At 49.2% G+C, this 16,623-nt stretch overlaps 2 non-coding genes across 2 annotated transcripts; both read right to left on the reverse strand.

The window, feature by feature from the left end:
* Nucleotides 1-5,393: 5,393 nt before the first annotated feature.
* LOC129064522 (small nucleolar RNA SNORD35) lies at nucleotides 5,394-5,480 on the reverse strand. The gene has a single exon (XR_008528497.1). It is a non-coding gene; the product is annotated as a small nucleolar RNA SNORD35 (small nucleolar RNA).
* Nucleotides 5,481-16,372: 10,892 nt separating this feature from the next.
* Nucleotides 16,373-16,488, reverse strand: LOC129064491 (U5 spliceosomal RNA). Its single transcript, XR_008528470.1, has one exon. It is a non-coding gene; the product is annotated as a U5 spliceosomal RNA (small nuclear RNA).
* Between the last annotated feature and the right edge of the window lie 135 nt (nucleotides 16,489-16,623).

Here is a 16,623-nt window from a genome sequence, read left to right on the forward strand (position 1 = left end):
CAGAGAGGGGGTCAGAGGCTAAGTCACCAAGGGTAGGCCTCTCGGGGCCTATAGAAATAACGGTGGAATTGGTCAAAGAAAATGTGAAGAAAAAAAGAAAGCCAAATATGAGAGGAAAACTTGTTCCTTGAAAATATAAATTGTTGCTCCAAACTAGGCACCTCCCAGCACGCTGCCCGTGCTCTGTCTCGTCTCGTCTTGTCTGTCCCTTCCCATTTTGACCCCGTCCGCCAGCTCATCCTTGACTGGGATCCCCATGACCCCTCTCCTCCTGGGCTTTGGGAGGGCAGGATGTCGCTGAAGCCTGCCTCCTGTCCCTCCCAGACACAGAGCCCTGGAGCAGGCTGACCCCTGGAATGTACTGTGTGCGTGACGGGTGTGTGTGTGCACGGGGGGTCCCCGGCAGAGGCCCCCCAGACCCTTGTCCCATGGGACGCAGCCAGCTTGACCCGCCCCCTGGACAGTGGAAAGCCCACTGTCAGCAAATGTGGCAGGAAGCTATTTTTATACAAGGTGTGTTTAAGGCTTTTTATGTTCTTGTGACTTCTTGTTTCTCTTTTCTGTTGTGTTGTTCTTTGAAATACTTAGTTAAAGAAGAAAAAAGAAAACCAAGGAAACAAATACCTATTTTTGGTTACACTCAGAAACATTTTTTTAAATAGCAGAAAGAAATCTTCTTTTTAAAGGAAAAAAAAAAAGATAAGTGTATTCCTTCAGTGTGAGATTAGATAATAATGTCCCTGACCCCCAACCCTCTAGGGACCCCTCACCCTGAACTTTAGTTAATTAGCTGAAGAAGGTAGACTTTGTGATGTTTTCCTAGAAGACTGGAGTCATGTCCGTGTGGGCTCAGAAGGGCCGTCCGCCCCTTCTCCCAAACGCTGGGCCCGCGCCCAGGGCTCCTCACAGCTCCCAGACAGTGCCCCCCGGGTCCCTGCGGGGGCTTCTCTGCACCTGCTTCATCATGCAGCCCCTCCCCTGTGGGAAGGGTGGGTCTGGGAGAGGGAGGGGCTGAGGGCGCCACCTGGCCTTACCCGGCCTGACATTTGTCACGCCTTTCATTTTGACTGAATAAAAGTCCTGTTGCCAAAGTAAACCTCGAGTGTTTTTGTGGCTGTGTCGGGTCCTAGAGGAGTGGGTGACAGTGTGGGCCAGGCCAGGCCCTCACAGGGTCAGGTCCCTGGATGGTAACAGCAGCCACCACTGTGTGCTGCTTATGGGCACCATGCATACTGAGTCTTTTCCATGGGCGGGGAGGCTCCTGGGTCTTCACAACCTCCCTGGGAGGTAGATACTCTGGTTATCATCTCCGTTTTATAGAAAGGATGAGCTGGTGATGGCAGGTCAGACTGCACCCAGGCCAGGGTCTGCGTGCCAACCACTGCTCCACGCCTGCTGAGCTGGCAGAGAGAAATCCTGGACCAGTTCTTCGGCTCTAGAGTGACAGCCAGCGAGGAGCCAAGTGCTGGGCAGGGCTCTGTGCTCTTCATGCATAGTCTACGAGGAAGGACTGTTTCCCTCCCCTACAGATAAGGGAACTGGGGCTCTGAGTGAGTGGCTCTTTCCAAGGCCCGCAGTCACAGCCCTGCCCAGGCCTCTCCACTCCTCCCTGTCCTGGCCTCAATCCAGGCTCCTGAAGGCAGGTGTCTGGGGCTGCTGAGGCTGAGGATACGGAAGAGAGACTTGGCTTGAAGGTGGTTGTGCTGACCAAGGTCTGGGGGGTCTCTGCGCTTGGGGGGACCTCAAGCTTCCTGAGTGAGAGGCAATGGGGTGAGGCAGCTGCTCAGACTGGCAGCGCCCCCTCTGCTGCTGAAATGGAAAGCCAGGCTCGCGGCGGGAGGTGCCGCAGGGCTGCAGGGCTGCGTCCCATCCCAGGGCACCTTGGGCAGGGGACAAACCTGGCCGTGGCTAGGGGTGCTGGGAAACTTCTGGGGGGGTGGCGCTTTGCTCTTCCTGCCTACCCTCACCCAGAGCACCTCCACTTTTCACCTGCCTTTTATGTTGGACTCTTTGTGAGGTTTCATTTGAAAACAGCCTTCTGCTCCGGAAAGATCTTTTGAAAGCCTCTGGTCTGGCACTTCCGGGAGAGGCCTGCTTGGGTGTTGGGGCTGGGGTCAGGCCAGAAACAATGATGGTGCTGTGGGTGCTGAACTAAGAAAGAGGGCCTGTGGCCACCATGGTACCTGTCCTGTAACTAGTTGGGGGTGGGCGGAGGGCAATGGTTGACTTGCCCTGATTTTCCCTGAGGAAAGAACTAAACCCAAGTGCAAACAGCCTACACCATCTTTCTCTGCACAGAACTTGACAAACATAGGAACTCGCCAACAACTCCAGCCACCCCAGGGCTGCCTGGGAGGTGGTGGGTTTATCATTTGTTCAAACAGACAGACCCTGCAAGGGTGGGAGAATAGACCAGGTAATCCCCTGTGCCCTTGTCCCCTTGAAGAGTCCAAGATGCTTGTACCTCCCCCATGGAAGCATCAGGTAAACATTGAGAAACCACCTAATATAACTCAGGTAGGTGTATGCAAATTGCATGCAATTACACCAAATACCGGCAGGGCCTCTTTTAACAAGGCTCTGAACTGGGCTAAGGTAGAGAGAGATACAGGGTTCCAATTAGGAGTTTAGCAGAAATGGATGTCAAAGCTGAGAGGCCCAGCTGGAGTCTGGATCCAGAGATCTCAAATAGTCTAGAGGCCTCGGGCTGAAGACCCCCACGACACACAGGCACACACGCACAGCCGCACACGCACACTATCTTTGGGCTGACTTCAGCAGCAACCTGCTGCAATTAGCTAATTAGCAAACCACCCTGCAAGTTAATGGTTCACCCTAACGTATATTTTGCTCACAACTGCGCAATTTGGGCAGGGTCAGCAGGACAGCTGACTCTGCCCTCCTCGGTGGCATCGGTGGGGCAGCTTGACAGCCTGGGCTTCATCCGAAGGCCCCTGGCTCGCATATCTGGCAGCTGACGCTGGCTGCCAGGCCCGGCTTCGCCATGTGACCTGGGCACCCTCACAGCAGGGTGGCTGGGACTGAAGGACAAGCTTCCTGAGGTCCTGAGAGAGAGAGAGAGCCGGGTGGAAACTGTATCATCATTTCAAACCTCGCCCTAGTTGTCACACAGTATCACCTCTGCCATATTCTATTCATTAAAAGCAAGCCACCAAAGAGGTCATATTCCAGGGAAGGGAATTAGATTCCCTTTCTTGATGGGCGTAAAGCAAAAGAAGAGCAGACATGTTTTACCGCAGGACTCCTTCAGAGGGACAGGTGGAGAACAAGCGTCAGCGAGCAGGCTGGGCCAAGGGGACAGCGCCCCCCAGAGGCTCTGGTGATGGGAGGGGAGGCACAGCCTGAAAGGGCTGCTGCTGGCGCTGCGGGAGGACAGACAGGGAGCGCTCCCGACTCCTACGCTAAACCCCGCTCGCTCTTGGGTTTCATCTCCATTACTAATGAATATCGGTCCAGGGGTCCAGTCCAGAGGCCGCAGGGAGGGGGGCCAGGCTCCTGTGAACACCTGGACGGGGGCTTCTCTGCTCTCTGCTCCCTCCCCTCGAGCAGTGGGTGGGGGCGTGGTGGGGGAAGGGCAAGGGGAGCTGGTGCAAGCCTGAGATGCCTGACTTCCCAGGATGGTGGATGCCAGAATGACAGCGCTGGAAGGGACCAAGACCCCTCATGAGACAAAGCAACAGAGGGTCCACGAGGGACGGGAGTCCATGAGGGTCACAGGGATGTTAGAGGCAGAGCCAGGGAGGGAGAGAACCCAGGACAGCACACACCATCTGGGCCCTTTCGGCTCAACGCAGGCAGGGCACCGTCCGAGCGAGAGGGTAAGGGGGATGGGGCTGGAGGTAAACATGGAGGCCCGCGGTTATTAACTGGAGACTGGGGATAGGGCAGTGAGGGGAGGGGCCGCTCAGGACAGGAGAAACTGGACTGGAAACAGGAAATGGAGGAGTGGGAGCAACCAAGGATGAGAAGGACTGTCCTGAACTCTGGATTCAGGCCAGAGTCAGGGAGGGGGACATCTAACTCCACACTCCCCCGGCAAAGGTATTATAAGGGCTGATGGGGAACTCTGTGCTCCCCCGCCCCCCGGCCCCCCCCCCTCCGCCCTGGCGCCCTCACAGAGCCACCTGGGGCAGGGAGGGGATGGGGCGAGCAAAGGCTGAGAAGGGCGGGGGAGCCAGGCTGGGAAGGGCCTTGCTACTTGAGCTCAAGAGGGAAGTGGGCCGGACTTGAAGCTCCCAAGCACACAAATGGCCTGCTGGTCACCTGTGCCTTGTGCCCACTGTCACTATGCGGGGTCTGGCCCTGGCCATCCCCCCTCAAATGCCCACAGCCTGGCCTGACTCTCGATTAGGCAATAGTTCCTTGATATGATGCCAGAAGCACAATCAAAAAAGGAAGAAAAAAAAAAAATCACTTGGACACTGTCAACATTTAAAACTTTTGTGTGTCAAATGACACCATCAAGAAAATGCGAAGGCAACTACAGAATGAGAGAAGATAATTGCCAATGATGTCTCTGATAGGGAACTTGTATCTATAAAATATAAAGAACCCTTATAATTTGATAATAATAACTCAATATATACAAGTAACTGAATTTAAAGATAGGTGAAGGACCTGAATAAATATTTCTCTAAAGAACATTCACAAATGGCCCTGGCTGCTGACGCTCAGTCAATTGAGCACCTGCCCCAACTTGGGGACAAGTGAGAGGCAACCCATGTATCTCTTGCACATTGCTGTTTCTCTCCCTCTCTCTCTCTCTCCCTTCCCCTCTCTCTAACAATACATAAATAAAATCCTTTTTAAAAGAAAGAATGTACATAGATGGCCAATACACACATGAAAAAAAGGAAAAGAAAAACCACAATGAGAAATCAGCTCATTTCCACTAAGACGGCTAGAATCAAAAAGTCAGATAATACCAAGTGTCGATGAGGATGTGGAGAAATCAGAATCCTCATACACTGCTGGTAGAAATTAAAAAATGGTACAGCTGCTATGAAAAACAGTCTGTCAGTTCCTCAAAAGGCTGAACATGCAGTCACTATAAGACCCAAGACCCAGCAGTTCCATTCCTTGGTGTATATTCAAGTAAAACGAAAACATGGTTTTGATTTTTGTTTTTAGGAATTAACAGTCAATTTTATTGGACTCAGGCCAGGAGCGCATGATCCTTGAGGACCTCCGTGTATCTCAGTTTTCTTCTCCACCTTCTTTCCGGCCTGTTTCCGTAGGCATGTGAGCTGTTTTTACTTCTTGTAATGGATCTTGGCCTTCTTCCTCTTCTCTCTAGAGTGGCTGTGACCGCCTGTGCTTCCAGCCAACCTTGTGAGCCTAGGTAGGCAAACCCCGGGAAGGGCTCTGTGCTTCTCCTGGCATCAGCGAAGTCATTGGCACTATCGGCGCTGCCCACAGTGGCATCCACAGATCATCATGAGAAAAAGCCATCACCTGCCAGTCTTGGGGACCCCCACTTCACCTCCCCAGTGGCAGTGGACCCAGGATCCTCAAGTTAGCCCACTCGGTACCTCCTGGAACTCACTAAGAACGTGTTTAGACAAAACCTGTACACCGATATTCACAACTGCATTATCCATAATGGATAAAAAATGTAAAAGACCTAAATGCCCATCAGTTGATGAATGAAGAAACTAAATGTAGTATAACCATACAACAGTTTATTTTAACATTAAAATGGATGAACCTTAAAAACATTATGCTAAGTGAAAACAGCCAGTCCCAAAGGACCATATGTTGTGTGATTTCATTTATATGAAATGTCCAGAATAGGCAAATCTTTATAGTGAAAGAATTAGTAGTTGCCTAGGCTGGAGGTCGGGGGGAAATGAGGAATGACTGCTAATGGATACAGGATTTCTTTTGCTGGGGGTGTAGGGAAGGGGGGGTGATTAAAATGTTCTAGAATTGTGATGGTGGTTACACAACTATGTGAATAGACTAAAAACCACTGAATTGCACACTTTAATGGGTGAATTGTATGGTATGTGAATCACATTTTGATAAAGCTATCAAAAAAAAAACTTGCTGAAGAGGACTCAATGAGTTCGTAAGTGAAGTGTGCAGTTTAAGTGTTTCAAATGATCCATTATTACAAGTAGAGAAACTAGCGTAGGCAAGGCAAAGTGACCCAAGTGGAGGGCTGAGGGCGAGAAAGAGCAGAAAGTACGCTCCCAGGGATCCCGCACCTGGCCTGGCCGGCCCTGCGCTGAGGGAGCCTGGAAGCTCTGCGCTCTGGGGAGAGGGCTGTGACTGGAGGGTTTTGCTGCCACCCTGTGGAATTGTAGAAGATTACAGCTGTGGGGACTAAGGCCTGATTACCCACTCCTGATTGAAGCTCGAAGTTAACATGTGTTCTGTCCTGTGCAAGAAGGAGACAGACCCGGTCGGCTGACAGCACAGGTTTGGGGGGAAAAAAATAACTGCCATCTATCTACGGTATATTCTTACTTGCACGGCTACCTGCAATAAGCTCTAGAAACAAAATAAAATGTGATTCCCTGACATCCAGGATTAAGGAGGCCTCTGAAGAGGAGTGGAGAAGGGGGAAAGGATGTCCAAGGCTGAAGACACAGCGAGAGCAAAGGCTTGGAGGTGTGACGTGCATGGTGAGATCACGGAGTGGCCAGGAGGTATCACCTGCTGCATGGGGTCTGGCACTCAGTAGGTGCTCAATAAATGTATAAATGAATGATTGCTAGATTTCCAGAGCATATGCTTTTTGCAAGGTTGATGTGTATGAGGATAGTCATTTGTGGCTTACCCGGTGGAAGGGGAACCAGCAAGAGAGTCAGAGAGCCCAGAGCTTCCTCAGGGAAGGGAGAGAGCCTCCATGGAGTCCTTAGCGCCCCAGTGGTAGTGATGACACCTCTGCCAGTACGTCCCGTGGTGCTGAGTAGAATGCCTCCGCATTACCTCATCTGAGTCTTCTCACAGCCCTCTGCTGGGCAGGACGGGGCTTCCTGTCATCCCCTCATTAAACAGATGAGAAAGCTGAGGCCCAGAGAAGTGAGGCAGTGGAGCTGGGGCTTCAACCTGGGCCTCCTTGTTCTAGGCCCGTGCCCTCTGATGACTTGTTGTCTGTGTATAGAAGAGAAGGAGGCAGGGGAGCTTGGGGGCAGGAGAACGAAGGAGGGAATGGTCTATGTGGGCTGATGTAGAGATTTTCTTTTTGAATATTGAGGAGAGACCCAGGAATGTCAGACCCTGGAGTAGGAGGCTTGGGAATGTCCTAAAATGTGGGTCAGATTAGTAACCTGCCATAGCTCCCCATTGCTCCCAGAGCAGTCAATACCTGCGGCCTGGTATTCAAGGCCCATTCATGAGTGGCTGTGTAGCTCAATGGTTAAGAGTACCGGCTTGGGTTTGTAATTTCCATGCAGCCACTGTCCGGCTATGTGACCCAGTGGACATCCCTTAATCCCTAGTGCACATTTCCTTCTCTATAAACTAGGGATAAAGATCGCACCCACCTTACAGGTTATTGTAAGCAGTAAACAAGTCAGTTATGTAAAGCACTCAGGACCATGTTTGCTGTTGCTGCTGCTGTTGTTGTTGTTATTAACAAAGCCTAATTTGCAGCCCCTATCATTGACTCCAGTCCTCCAAGTTGGGATCCTGGCTTCTATGGAACATGTCGTGCATAGTGTTGCCTCCATTCTTTCTGCAAGATGTTCCTTCCCCCTGGAACAATATTGCTTCACCATCCCATCCTTCCAGATCCTTACAAACATCACCTCTGCCCAATCCTTCCTGACCCTCTCCCGCTAGAACCACTTCTCCCTTTGCCCTTCCTCTGCATCTTGCTTAACCCTCAGTTTCCTTCTGCAGCATAATGTGCACAAGATGCATTCTGTTGTCCCTGCTCCGAGAACTTTGGATGTGAGTTTCCCAAGGACAGGCACGGTGTCTCGTCTCTTTATGACCCGTCAGTGCTGTCATGGAGCAGCGCCAAACACTGAAAACATGCTTGTGGTAAGAAAACAAGAAAAAAGAAAGCAAGGGGGAGGAGAGGGAAGGAATGAGAAAGAAAGATGAAGAGAAAGGAGAGAAAGGTGAACGGTGAATTAGGGATAATGCCAAGAGAGACTTTAAGAGAAACCAGCCGCCGCTTTATTGCCCTTCTAACAACGTCAGGGGGAAGAACCTGGAGACTGGAGGTTCTGGGCGCTGTGCAACTCTTCCATGGGCCTTATTTTCATTCCTTGAGCTGTGGCATTGAAACAGACTTCGAAAAACTCAAAGTGGCTCTGGACTTGCAATGTAGCCCCTCTGAAGCTCAATTTCCTCACGTATAATAGAGATAATAATGGTACTTATCTAATTGGGTTGTTATGAGGATCAAATGAGAAAATAACTGGAAAATGCTTGGCACCTGGTCCATAGTAACTGCTGTGTCATGATGGTGATGGTTCGATGATTCCAAGAATTCCAGACGTGTTGAAATAAAAAGCTGAACGTTGCTGGGGAGGGGGAGGTGCTTCCTAAGCTTGGAGAGATGTCTATTGTCCTAGTGCCTGACCCAGTAGCCACATAGAGGTCACATAGTGTTCCCTCCTGGGCCTTCCCATCCCCCCCAACAAGATACACAATAAAGACTTCTGATTGCTTGATTAAAGGAAACGGATACACAATTAATTTCAATTTGAGACTCACCCCCCATCCACCTTTCAAAAAGAGATTGCACACCCTATTCTAATTTACACACTGAATCAACATGGAATTTTCCAGCGGGTTCTGAAGCCTTTGAAGTGACCAGACCAGACTATTGATTTATTTCCAACTACACTCCCTCTTTGAACCCAGAAGGGTCAAGGTTAATTATATAATAAAACACACTGTGCCCAGCTGCCCCCTCTGAGGGTGCAGGGAGCCCCCAGACCATTCCGAACAGGCTGGCGGTAGATCGGATTTCTGATCCCTTCCCTGCATTCATTTCCTTCATCAGGGCCCATTAGGAAGAAGCAACCCCCCTTTCCGACCCCTCATTTCCTCCCTGAGAGATAAATTTTAATTTGCTAGAAACCAACAAAGAGGATCGAGCACCCCGTGGCTGAGAAGTCTTGCTGGGAGCACCTACTGTGGGGCTGGCTGAGAAATGGGGTGGCGTGGGGTGGGGTAGGTGGAGGGAAGAAAGGGGCACAGCCCCTCCAAGTCTGCCTCCCACATGCGGAGCCGGCGCCCAGGGGGACTGACTGCGGGTGCGGCCCTCTCGGCCAGTCCTGCTGGGCCTTCCTTGCTGGCTGAAGTGAGACAAGCCGCCGGCCCTGGCTTCTCCTGTGGGCGCTCAGTCAGCCCTCAGCAGCCAAGCAGCCGCGGGAGGGGGACACTATTGCAGTCCCACTTTCCAGAATGGTACCAGTCATCACAGGCAGGAAGTGGCATGCCAGAACAGGAGCCTCGGCTTCTGCTTTCCTTGTTAAACCACGGGTTCTCTTCCCTGCCTCCTCTTATCCCAGGGAAACAACATTGCAGATGTTCTTTTAGTTTCCATCATCAAATGGAAAAAAAAGATTCAAAACTATTATGTAATATAGAGTCCATAATCCAATGTCCAGAACCACGCTGCCTGGATTCTGACCCCAGTTTTCCCACCATGTAACCTTGAGCAAGTTACTTAACTCCTCTGTGTCTCAGTTACTTCATCTGTGAAACAGACATGAGGATAATAGTATCTACCTCATAGGTTTAGTGTGAACACGGGTACTTAGCCCCTCCTCTGTGCTGCATAAGGGAAGCTGTTAAATCATTTCTAGCCCTAGCTAATGTGGCTCATCAGCTGATGTGGGTTGAGTGCTACCCTGTGAACCAAGGGTTTGCCGGTTCGATTCCCCGTCAGGGCACATGCCTGGGTTGCAGGCCAGGTCCCCAGTAGGGGGTGCAAGAGAGGCAAACACACATTGATGTTTCTCTCCCTCTCTTTCTCCCTCCCTTCCTATCTCTCTAAAAATAAACAAATAAAATCTTTAAATCATTTCTAAATCAGTTCAGATTGTTGGAATTGAACTTTCTGTCTACCAGTGGGCAAAGCTCCTGGATCCTCTCTTTGGTCCTCAGCCGCCTTGGGAGAAGCAGAAGCGGCCCCTGTGAGACCAGAGCAGTTCCAGTCCTCTCATCGGCTACTCGTGGAGGGTAAGGACGCACAGCCACCCACTGGGGTCACTCAGGGGCTGGTTAGACCCACAGCACACATGCCCCAGAGCCCCGCAAATTCTCTTGTTCCTACTCTACAGGAACACACGCTGATGAGCATAGGGATCTGGTGCAAGGATGTCCACTGTGGCACTGGGAATCAGAGGCACTTTGGAAGTATAAATGGCATTATTTAGTATACTGTGTATTTTATTTAGGTGCATGTGGGAGTCTATCATTACATAGAAAAAGGCCTGGAAGGACATCATCAGCTGATACCAATTACCCCCAGAAAAGACTGGGCTTGGAGGGATTTTGAGAGGAAATAATGTAACATTTTACTTTTACTTTAACAAGGGAAATGTTTTTGTGTATTGCTTGTTTAACTTCAATTAATAAAAAAAATTAAGATATAGAATTCCTTGAAGAAGAACCAATTTCATCCTGAGGGATGAGGGATTTGGCCAAGAATGAGAGAAAATCCAGAACAGACTGGAGTTGGGGAGAGAAAGAAGAGATGTTTGGAGGTGAGGGAGAGACCACGAATACCAGGCCGCCAGGGAGAAGGGCGGGCAAAGGGAATATTCAGGTCTGTGGTGTATAACGTCTACTGTCGTTCACCCCCCACCCCCCGTGCCTCTTCCAGGCTATTCAGCAAAGACTTAAACAGCTTTTCAATTCATTTTTGGATGTTGGATTTTCTTTCAAATGTAAAACTAAGATTGATTACAAGGCAGGCTGGTTTTCTTAGAGTTACAACTTTTTTGGCAAATATTTATGAAGAACCTTTTATGGTGGGCACTGGGCTGGGCCCTGGACGGACCTAAGGGGGCAGTAGGGGCCTCTACTCATTGAGACAAACCATGTGACGAGGCAGAAACTAAGGGTTGTGGAAGCAGAGAGGAGGGAAATAAAGGGAATCGAGTCTGCCCGAGAGTCAGGAAGGTAACTCACGGGGGCGCAAACCTAGTGAGAAGAACCGGGAAAATGCATCTCAGGCTGTATTGGGTAGCTTTCCTCCCAAGGTTCTAGGCTGCAATGGGGAGGGTTGGAAGAGTCCCAGAGAGCAGGCTCCTCCGGAGGCTCAGGCTAAGGGCACAGCCATGCAGAGCCATTCACACTCCGTCCCGCCACACGGAGGAGCCTCCCAGGGGCCAGAGAACAAGCACTGGCCTTTGAGCTGGAAATCCCTCGCAAAAACAGCTGGCACCCTGGGCCTCCAGGAGGGATGCCCTAAAACATGAACTGTTTATGGCAAAAATATTATCCGACTCTCTCGTCAGGGGGGAAACATGAGGCAAATCCACACTGTGGGTCACCCTGCAGGACATATGACCTTGTCCCTTCAGAAATGTCAATGTCAGGGAAAACAGAGAAAGCTGGGGCTGTTCTGGAACTGGGGAGAGTGAGGAGCCGGGACAAGAGAGCGTGGGTGGGTCTTGGTTGGATCATGAATGGGGAAAAAAAGCTGAGATGAACACCGTGGGGCAACCGGGGACAACACCGTGTGGTAAGCACTGTACAACACTGCCTTTGAAGCTTTAACGTGAGCATACCACTCTCATCATTAGGCACGTATATTTGTTTTTTAAAATTTATTTTTTTTTAACTTTGATTTTAGAGAGGGGGAAGGGAAGAGAGGGAAACATCGATCCGTTAGACACATACATTTGTTTTCTAAAGCACTATTCTTATCTGTTATTACATTTGAATTTCTTGATGACTCTTTGAGGGACAGGGTGGCCCAACTTAGAGACGGGAAAACTAAGGCTTAGAGAGAGATCCTCCCGGCTTACAGCATAAGAGGGACAGATTTTATCTCAAGAGGAAAGAGGAAGGAAAAATAATGCCACATCCACAATTGAATGCCCTTACCAGACTCTAGTGTCAGTCCAACCCTTTGTAGCTAAGATGTCAAAAGACAAGCTCCCCCAGGCCTGTCCCCACTCAGTTCTTTCTTTATCTTCCCTTCCCCATCTGCCTCCCTCCTCTCTTATGTCCTACTTCCTTATTTCCCTCATCTAGTCAGGCATCCATTGTCCTTTCAAAAAACATTCTTTGCCCTGGCTGCTGTGGCTCAGTGAACTGAGTGCTGGCCTTACGAACCAAAAGGGTCGCGGGTTTGATTCCCAGTCAGGGCACATGCCTGGGTTGCAGGCCAGGTCCCCAGGTCTCCAGTTGGGGGCGTCCGAGAGGCAACCAATCAATGTATCTCTCGCACATTGATGTTTCTCTCCCCCTCCCACCCTTCCTTTGTCTCTAAAAAAGTAAATAAATATTTTTTTAAAAAACAAAGAAAGAAAAAGAAAAAACATTCCTTGAACCTAGGAGGTACCAGCCTCTGTGGCCAATGCCAGGGATACAGATGTGAATGTTGGAATTCTCCCCTGGGAGGGCCAATACCAAGTCCGCTCCTGCCATCTGCCTGCTGTCTGTCCCTCCACCCTTCTCTCTCCCGCCGTCCTTTCCCTGCCTCCAGTTAGCACCAAGAGCACCTTTTCTGTCTGCCTACATCACCCTGTGGCAGGTGGAGAGCGCTTAACAGGAGGGGGGTTAAAATGGGAACCAGCACCCAGAGCAGCACGTCGGCGGAGGAAGCCTGCGTTCCGTGCCTGCTCCCTGCTCTGGAAAACCAGGCTGCAGTGCCGTGGGTTCAGCACAGCCAGAGGGGCCCACTCACCTGGGCCAGCAGAATCCCCCATACCCAGCCTCGTCCGTCCCAAGAAACGGTAGCTGCTGCCTTAGGTCGGAGAAGTGGGCAGGTCCACAGGCTCCGTGGTGCTGCGTAGCATACAGCGCAGGGATGACAGCGTTTGCGCGTGTGTGTGAGCGTGTGGCAGCGTGTCCAGACTGGCCACCTTGGCCTGACCGTGCAGCCCACTTTGGCCTTGCCGAGTCTTTCACCCCCACAGGGAGTGGGCCTCGGAGATCAGCTGTGTAGCTGGAGGCAGAGGGTTCGGATCACAGGCAGTGCTGTGTGTCTTCCCCCTGCTCTTATCTCGGCTCCCCTGGGCCCAGAGTTTAGCATGGTAAAAGGTCAGAGCCTGGAGGGAAATTTGGAGATTATCTAACTCAGCCCCTCCCCTGACAGGAGGGTGGATCAAGCCCCAGGGAGGGTACTAACGTCTGGAGGGGCTCACCCAGCCAGTTAGAGGCAGAGCTGGGATGAGAATCCACATCCCGCGTACCCCCTGCACAGTCTGGACGAGGTGAGTGACGGCTCGGGCTGCGGGTGAGGATGCTCAACGCTAGGGAAGGTGTCTGGGAGTCAGGAGCCGCTTCCGTACCCCTTCCCCCACTCTCTCCACCTTGGGCCGGCTTTATACCCGCTCCGGGGGAGTATTCTGGTCGCCTCACACTGAACTTTAGTTGGTGGTCAGATATGTTTTCGATTCATTACAAATGGAAAATGAGTAAATTCTTATTTGATAAACACAGTGGACAAAAGTCTTTGAACAGGTGGGGTTCATGAGAAAAAATAACAAATGGTGTCTTTGATGAGAGTCTCGGAAGTGTCTTTGGAACAGATGAATAAAGGCTGACAGTATAATGGGAGCCTGGGAGAGATTGAACTTGAGTGGTTTTTGGTCTCTTCATCCAAAAAAAAAAAAAAAAAAGGTCACAGAGCCCCCTGCATCACCTCAGGAGGTAAATTATCTTTGAGGAAATGAAGAGGCTTTTCTATGACAGGAAAGGGGAAAGGGGCTCCCTTGGACAACAACCCAACTGTTCTGGAAAGGGGGTATAATTAGAATTCCTATGTGTTCTGGACACCATCCTGCGGCTGCCCTTGGAGAGGCTGCATGGGAAAGGATCTTTTGAGGGGAAGCTCTGAAAGGAGAGGCAGCTGGCACTTGCTGGTGTGGGGTCCCAGGGAGTGCTGGGGGCAGTGTTTCTGGGCTGTGAGGTGTCCCTCCCACCCGTAACAGTGCTGATGTGGGCCCTGAGGAAACAATGTGATTGGCTGGGGCTCTGCAGCAGGCTGAGCACGAGGGAGGGATCCCTTCGCCCCCAGAAGACACCCAAAGTGTGGTGCAGTCACTGAATGGAGGGCCTAAGCTTTTCTGGAAAAGGTCACACCTGTAATTGGAGGCACAGGAGGGGGCTCTGCAGGAATCCTCTGTGTTACTGTCTAGTTTTGGAAGATCAGAACAATGTTTTATTTTGCATATCACTTTTAAACATTTCCCTTTTGTATCCATCCTCTCATCTGGTCACTACACCCTGTGGTGGAGCCAGGAAGGGACTTACCTCCAGATCCTCACAGAGAGGACTGGCTCCTCTTGAGACCTTTTAATGAGATGTTGTTTTCCTCCTGCTGCTCCTGTCCACATTTCCCAGGACCTATTACTAGTATTTCCATGGCCTTGGCCAAGGGCTCCAGGACAGACTGAGGCTGCTGGGTGGAGCATCTAGCCTGGCACGAAAGCTCTGATGCAGGGATAAAGATAAAATCCAGCAGCACCTGAGAAACTAGATGTGGGCACTTAAAATATCACTGTGACAAAAAAGGATAGTCTACATCTTTTACCTTTCCAAATGAATTTAAAAATCAGCTTGTTGAGTGCTACAGAAATTCCTCTTAAACCAATAGAAAACTACAAAGAAAGTAAACAGAGAGCATATTGAAGTATAACAAATTAATAGTGAGTCCTGGCTGGTGTGACTCAGTGGATTGAGTGCTAGCCTGCAAACCAAAGGGTCACCAGTTCAATTCCCAGTCAGGGCACATGCCTGGGTTGCAGGCCAGGTCCCCAGCTGGAAGTGTGTGAGAGGCAACCACACATTGGTGTTTCCCTCTCTTTCTCCTTCCATTCCACATTCTCTAAAAATAAATAAATAAAATATTAAAAAAAAGAAAAGAAAGAATTATGTGCCAACATACCAATACATTTTAAAACTGCAGGGGAAATACTTTCCAGCTCATTTTATGAGTTTTACATCCTTGATAATAAAACAAGGACAGTATAGTAAAGTAATATTTTTACAGGTCAATTCCACTAGAGAATTTAAAAATGAGTTTAATCATAGTATTAGCAAACTGAGTCCAACAGTGTTTAATAATATAATATGATTACCTGGCTGGTGTGGCTCAGCCATTTGAGTGCTGGCCTGTGAACCAAAGGGTCACTGGTTGATTCCCAGTCAGGGCACATGCCTTGGTTGCAGGCCAGGTCCCCAGTTGGGGGTATGCGAGAGGCAACCACCCATTGATACTTTTTCTCCCTCTCTTTCTCCAAAAATAAATAAAATCTTTAAAAAATACATAATATGATCAAGCTGGGTTTTGCAATAGGCTGAATGTTTGTGTCCCCCCAAAGTGGGAGAAGGGACATATAATCAACAAAAAATTAGTATTTGAAGTCTGGAGTCTAGAGGCTGTATAAAAAACTCTGTAGTCACTAAGATTTGCAGTCTAAGAAAAAATAGGCAAAATACATGTATGTATAGGTATTTCATAAAAGAGAAATCAAGAATGCCCCCGAAAACTTTGAAAAGATGAACCTCATCAATAATTAGGAAAACGTACATTAAAACCACTGTAATATATCATTTCATGCCTACTGGATAGACAAAAATTAAAGTCAGCATGCCAAAGGCCTGTAAGGATAAGCAGCAGTGGGAATACATAGAAGCTATTGCTGGGTGTGTGAAAGGGCACACTCAATTTTGGGAAAAAATATTATACCTACCTGTCCTAGATGCAGTAATTCCATTCTACACTTTAGAGAGAGTATCTTGCATTTGCTCACCATGAGTAACATCATTCAAACAACCGTAATCTGGGTGTGAGATGCGGTGGTGTGAATGCTCCATGAAGGGAGAATGGACGTAAAAAATAGCCTGTTCCTACATTGTAATACTAGAGCTGTGCTCTCCAACGATACCATTAGTCATAAGTGCCTGTTGAAAGCTTGGAATGTAAGACATTCACTGGATGTGGAATTTGGGAAAAGAAAAACACTGTAAAATACTTTCGTAATCTTTTATATTGATTATGTGTATAACACTTCAAAAGGTATTAAAACCAGCTTTGTTATATTCTTTCCGTTCAGTTTCCAAGTGTTCCAAATTAGCAATGTTGCAACGAAAAACAGAAACAGTACATATTATTACTCTTGCAGGTAGTAACACGAAAAAGCATCACTAAACTCCCTTAAAACAAACAATTACATTCTGCTTTTAAACCGTTATTATTAGCCTTGCCGAAACAAGGCCTCAAAAAATTGGGTTAAGACTCAGAGTTGTTCCTCTCCACGGAAATCTTTAGTAAAAGGCGAAAGATTTATACGATCTGAAGAGAAACCAGAGTATGAAAAGCTACTCTCCAGCGCACACCTCGGGTAAAAGAAACTTCTATTGCACTGACGGTGGCTAGTTGACGCCAAGACTAAGTGCCTGAATAAAAATTCCCATGTTACTTTGTAAGTAAAAGTCTAATTTTCAGAA

Source organism: Pteronotus mesoamericanus, unplaced genomic scaffold (genome assembly GCF_021234165.1).
Source record: "Pteronotus mesoamericanus isolate MK-2021 breed Mesoamerican mustached bat unplaced genomic scaffold, CSHL_Meso_final contig_164, whole genome shotgun sequence".
NCBI classification, from domain to species: Eukaryota; Metazoa; Chordata; class Mammalia; order Chiroptera; family Mormoopidae; genus Pteronotus; species Pteronotus mesoamericanus.